Source organism: Arachis ipaensis, chromosome B10 (assembly GCF_059453495.1).
Source record: "Arachis ipaensis isolate K30076 ecotype BB chromosome B10, ASM5945349v1, whole genome shotgun sequence".
In the NCBI taxonomy this organism is placed as follows: domain Eukaryota; kingdom Viridiplantae; phylum Streptophyta; class Magnoliopsida; order Fabales; family Fabaceae; genus Arachis; species Arachis ipaensis.
Window position 1 is genome coordinate 20,542,795 of NC_142435.1, and position 6,769 is coordinate 20,549,563.

At 40.6% G+C, this 6,769-nt stretch overlaps 1 pseudogene; it reads right to left on the reverse strand.

Moving 5' to 3' along the window:
* Window positions 1-5,138: 5,138 nt before the first annotated feature.
* Window positions 5,139-6,323, reverse strand: LOC148579355 (uncharacterized; annotated as a pseudogene).
* Between the last annotated feature and the right edge of the window lie 446 nt (window positions 6,324-6,769).

Below are 6,769 nucleotides of genomic sequence, written 5' to 3' on the forward strand. Positions count from 1 at the left end.
GGATGTTTTGAAACTTCTGCCTAAATCTGATCAGCTGGATGGTTATCAAAAAGCTGAGGAGGACATGCGCTTCATGAAGTTTGATTGGGATGCAGTTAAGGCCAGGATAGCCCTTGACCCGACCGTTCCTTGGATTATGGGTCAGAACACAACCAAGCCAAAGGGAATCAAGCGGATTTAATTGAATGATGAGGCTCGGCTATGGCATCAGATACTTAGAAACTTCATTATGCCGAGTACTCACGAGACTGAGATACCAGCCGCTATGATCACCCTCCTATGGTGTGTAATGGAGGGTAAGGACCTGTACCTGCCACGCTTTATCCGGTACTATATGGCCAGGGTCCACGTCCGAGGTACTCTTCCCTTTCCTTATCTGATGAGAAGCCACCTGCTGCAGAATGTAAGAAGATTATCCCTCACAGCAGGAACTTTCTGGCTTTGGGCTACAGACCTCCATTCCTCACTGCTACTGCTGAGACAGCCACACCATCTACCGGCCCATCTTCTTCCACAGCTACCCCTGCTAGCACCACTGTACCTCCACCTGCCTCAGAGCCCATCTATCACCTAGTGCACCGCCTATTTCGACGGCTTGATCAGATGGAGCATCGCAACAAGCGACGCTATGAGCACCTAAAGCTGATGATACAATCTGGCGACATCTCCTCCGAGCCTGACACACCATCCGAGGCATCTGAGGAGGAGGCGGATGATCACGAGGCAGAGACCCATCCATAGAGCGAGGCTGCGCAGGCAGGCACAGAACAGGCCGCATCACATCAGGAGGCTCCGCCTCAGATTCAGGCTGTAGACCCAGAGATCCCTATCCAGTCAGCACCTCCTCTGCAGCAGGCAGATCCTCAGACCACCACCACAGAGACTCCAGCTACCCGTCCTTCCAGTGATGACACCCCTTCACACCCTGCTTGAGTGAGCATCAGGGACGATGCTTCATTTTAAGTGTGGGGAGGTCGCCATCTCTGGCGTATTTTTTTGGTGAACCACTACAGACTCTTTTTATTTTATTTTGCTATTTTTCTGTATTTTTCTCTTTATTTTTATTTTTATTCTCCTAGTACTTATACATTGCTATTTTTATGTATTTTTACTCTATTTCTGCATTTTGCATTTTCAATTCATATTTTAGCCATTTAGTTTAGTAGCAATTCTAACTTATTAGTTATAGAAATTGTGGATTAATTAGTATAGTTTACCCTTTTTAGCATAAGATAGCTTAGTTTAATTTGAAAATATAAAAAGGAAGTAAACTAGAGACTTGAACATAATAGAAACAACCCACACCTTGTATATATAGTATTATATGTTAGTTAGTTAACAACATTTCATCAAGGAAAAACACAAACTTTAAAGCCATTCAAAATAAATTTTACATTGAGAATAATGGGAACTTTTAATTTTTCATGACATACATAATTGATATATGATTTCTGAGTTAGAGAACACACAGCCTGTGAGTTTTGAGCTTAATTGTATGGTTACATTCAAACCATAATTTTTATTCCTGTGTGTTTCGCCTTTCTTTTTTTTTCTGATGTTCTTTACTTTGTTTTAATCTATATGCCCGATTATAGAATAGAAATACATACCAAGAGAGTGATTGAGGCCATTGTTTAATTTTACCTCACTTATCCCAAATTAGCCTACCCTTTACATCACCCTTGTTAGCCCCCTTGAGCCTTTAAATCCCCTCTTATTCTATAAGCCACAATACTAGTCTTAAGCAAAAAAACAAAATAAAAATCCCAAGTTGGATCCTTGGTTAGCTTAAGATAGAAAGTGTGTAATTGTTTAAGTATGGAAAACCTATTGGGAACATGGATGATAAAAACAAAAGGTAGAAAAGTTGAAAAGAATAAAATTATTCAAATAAAAATTTTGGGAAGCATGCTCATGTAAAATCAAATAATTGAATTACCATGTGCAATAAAAAAAAAGGGTTATTTTTCAGTATTGGAATAAAGGGGACACAAAAGGATTCCCCAAATGCAAAATAAATGCACATGGGACAAAAGTTAAAGCATGTAACATCAAAAGTGGGAAAAAGTGGGAACATAGGTAAAGAAGTTTTGCTTTACAAAGTATGTATGTTAGGTGAGATCTTAGACTAATCAAGGATTCGCTTAATTAGCTCACTTAGCCTTATACATATACCTTTACCTTTACCTTGGCCGCATTACAACCTTAATTAAAGACCTCATAACTTTTGTATGCCTATATTCTATAATTGTTGATTGGTTAGATGAAGAACAAAGTTATAGAAAGGAAGGATAAAAAAGAAGAATAGAGTGATTAACCCAATAAACACTGAGTGACTAGAGAGTAAACACAAAATCCAGTGAGGGATCAATAGCTCATTAACATATATCTCTGCTTGAATTATTAATTGTCTTGCAAGTTTATAAAATGTTTTTCTCTCCCATTTCAATTGTAAAGGCACTTTATCAACTATCTAAGGTTTGGCTATATATATATATATATATATATATATATATATATATATATATATATATATAACTCCTTGAGAATGTGAATTAATTCAACTACATGCAAGCTTTATATACAAGTGAGTAAAAATTAGAATTGCATGATGCATCTAGGTAGTTGAATTTAGATTAGATTGCATTGCATGGCATTCCACCACTTTAACCTAACATTACTCTTGGACTTAGCATGAGGACATGCTATTGTTTAAGTGTGGGGAGGTTGATAAACCCATATTTTATGATATATTTTGTGCTTAATCTGAGTGATTTATTCAATCCTTCACCCACTTATTCATATTAATTGCATGGTTTTACTTTTCTTTCTTTATTATGTGATGTATGTGAAAAACATGTTTCCTATGCTTAAAAATAATTATTTTGATTACCCTTTATTTCCATTCGATGCCGTGATTCATGTGTTGAGTAGTTTCAGATCTTCTAAGGCAGGAATGACTTAAAGGATGGAAAGGAAACATACAAAAATAGAAGGAAAGCACAAAACAGAGTTTTTGAAGAAACTGGCAGCCACGCGATCGCATGGGCAACGCGGCCGCATGCCAGCGCGAAAAGGCATTGATGCGGCCGCATGACTGACGCGACCGCGCACCTTGAGTGAAACACATATGATGCGGTCGCATGACTGACGCGACCGCGTGACAAGGAAAACTCCGAATGACGCGACCGCGTGACCCACGTGGACGCGTGACAGAGGCCACGCACCAGAAATTGCAGAAAATGCTCATAGCGAATTCTGAAGCCCTTTTTGGCCCAAATCCAAGTCCAGAAGGCATAGACCAGAGGTTATGAAGTGGGGGAATGCATCCATTCAAGGAGAGTCTCCACTTTAGTTAGTTTTCATGATTTAGATTTAGTTTAGAGAAAGGTTCTCTCCTCTCTCTCCTCTCTTTAGGATTAGGATTTAGAATTAGGAATTTTATGCGCTTTCAGGATTATCTCTTTTTATCAGGTTCAATATTCCTTTTTATTATTTTTCCAATTTTATTTATGAATTCTTCTATGTTACAGATTACTCTTTGAATTAATGTTATTTAAGGTATTTCAGTTTATTATTGCTTTCTTTTATTTACATTATTGTTATTCCCATCTGAAGACATTTTTATTCCAGTAGATTTACTTTTCTCCTTTTGGTCTTGGTTAAGAAATCAGTAACTCAGGAGTTATCAAACTCAAACATGATTGATAATTGTTATCTTTGTTAATTAAATTGAACTTCAATAATCCCAATCTTTTCTTAGGAAATAAATAGGATTCGAAGATTAAACCAATTAATCCCTTGACCTTCCTTTGCTTTAGTAAAGGTTAACAAAGTGGAATTAAGATTCAATTTTCATCATCATTGATAAGGATAACTAGGATAGGACCTCTAATTTCTCATACCTTGCCAAAAGTTTATTTACAGTCATCTATTTATTTTACTTGCCATTTAAATTACTTGTTCTTCATTTACTTTAATTGCTAATTAAACCATTCGCTCCTCATTCTCAAAACCCCAATTTACAACCTCCATAACCAATTATAAGAACATACTTCCCTGCAGTTCCTTGAGAAGACGACCCAAAGTTTAAATACTTCGGTTATCAATTTATTTAGGGGTTCGTTACTTGTGACAACCAAATGTTTGTACGAAGGGATTTCTGTTGGTTTAGAGACTGTATCTACAACGCGACTGTTTTTATAAAATTCTTTACTGGCAAAAATCCTAACGTCACTGGCCGCGATGGGGGGGGGGCAGCGGTGGTTGAGGGAAAAAGGAGAGGGAAGAAGGAGAGGGGGGTTGGGGGTCGCGGCGTGTCTGGGTGGTTGGGGGTGGTGCGGCGGTCGAAGGTGATCGGCTGGGAGTGGTGTTGGTTGGGGAGGGTGGGTTGCAGAGAAGAAAGGAAGAAGAAGGGGGTATGGGGGGTACGACGGGTAGGGTTTCGCGTGATAGGGGGTTAGTGATTTTGAATCCACACGAACGCGTGGAGCACGCGATCGCGTGGCTAAGGTGAAATGGGATTGATGCGGTCGCGTGGTTGACACGGTCGCGTGGTTAACGCAATCGCATGGAATGGGTAAAAGATGGATGACACGGACGCGTGAGGCACGTGACCGCGTCGCTGTAAATTGTGCTAAACGCACAATTCCAGCATCGTTTCAGCGCAACTCTCTGTCTCCATTTAGGGTGCCATGCTATCCACGCGACGCGGATGCGTCGCTCACGCTTTCGCGTGGGATGGGTGTTTTGCAAGTGACGCGTTTGCGTCAGGGACGCGAACGCGTGGGCCATTTTGTGCTAAACGCACACCAGCCGCACGATTCCAGCCCCGATTTCTGGGCGTTGGATTTTTATGTCGATTTCTAGATCACGCATTTGCGTGAGTGACGCGGACGCGTGGGAGGTGTTTTCCGCGACTGACGCGAACGCGTTAGCAACGCGGTTGCATCGTGCACTTTTTTTTATGCAATTATGCAATGCTAATGAATAATATTCACGTTCAATGAAAATAATATAATATAAAAACAAATAACACGAAATAAAATTGAAAAAGAAACGACCATACCATGGTGGGTTGTCTCCCACCTAGCACTTTTAGTTAAAGTCCTTAAGTTGGACATTGGATGAGCTTCCTGTTATGGTGGCTTATGCTTAAATTCATCCAGAAATCTCCACCAATGTTTGGAATGCCAACAGCCTCCGGGGTCCCAAACTAGGCATGTAAAGCTGTTGAGCAGCTTCAAACAGGTTCTCAGACTCCCGGGGTGACGAATGTCAGAATAGATTCCAGGATCCCAAACTTTGCTCTTAAAGCCGCCGTTGTCTTGATCTATATTCTTCAATCCAGACGGTTTAGAAATTGTATTCTCACCAAGATGACCAAACGTCTTCTGAGACCCATTCAATTAAACTTGATACCAATCCTTGCACTTCAAATTGAAGTGTGGAACCTTATTGAATCTTGCACACCAACTCTGGGTACAAACCATTTCCCTCTTACTCTTAATGCCGCAGAGAGCTCTAAGCTGGCCATCTGTTTCAAGCAAACCATATTCAAGTGGAAAGGTAAAGATAAAGGTTAAGGATTGTACCCACTTGAAGCTTGTATTAGGTGGTAATGGCCTTGGGATAGGTGTTTTCAGTGGTTCTGTAAGTTCTACTCCCTTGTATTCTTCTGTGAATTCCTCCACTTCTTTGCAAAATTTTTCAACTACAACTGCGCCCTGATCAAAGTCTTCTATGTCTTCCTCGTCGCTCAAGTCATATGTTGGAGGTTGAGAGAAATCTACCTCGACATCATCTTCGTATTCACTTGGATAAGATTCTTCAGGCTCAAGGAGTTCAGTTGCGGATGTGAGTTCGTGATTAGGAGAGCTTGATTCATGATCATCACTGCCTATGGAATCAAATTCTTGGTCTGTTTCGTCCAATTTTTCACAAGGTATATGCTTTGGAGGTTGTGCACTGTCCTCTTTGGCATCAATTTCGAACTTCTCAGTAGAATCCTTTACAGCTCTCGATTCCCATGGAGGTTCAGCATCTCCTAAATCTTCAACCACTTCTTCCTCTACAACTATCATGGCTTCCTCCACTTGTTTCAATACAAAGCCATGCTCCTCATTGTCCACCGGAGTTTCTAGTATTTCCTTCATGCTACGCTCTTCTTTTGATTCTCCACATGTAGCCATGGGAGTATTTTGAGCGCTCAGATGTCGGGAAGCTATTATATTTACTACCTCAGTTAAGGCAGTAGTGAGTTCCAATACGCCCTTTTGCATCCTCGCTTGCCCTTGAAGAAGAACACGAAGTTTGTCATTCATTGGAGGTTGGGGTGGGTATGAGGGTTCATTGGTTGGGGAAGAGGGTTCAAAATAAGAATGTGGTGGTTCTTGGGAGTAATTGGATTGGAATTGTGGTGAATAAGGGTCATATGGTGTGAGTGGTGAAAAGGAGCTTGTGAGTGTGGTGGTTCAAAGCTACGTTGAGAGGATGGTCTATAAGCACAGGGTGGGGCTTGTTGGTAATTACAAGGGGTCCACCATATCTATTAGCTTGGTATGTATTGTAGAGTGGTCCTTACCCATGACATCTTAGAGGGTGTTGTTGCCTAAAGGGTTGATCAGATCCTCTTGGCTCCATCCATCTTTGACTGCTTAGACATTGATGCATATTCCTGTTATAGCTTCTACTCCTTTCAACAGATTTAGAACCAAACTCAAAGCGAGAGGGGTGAGAATTCATAGTAGCTAATAGGAATAAAAGGGAA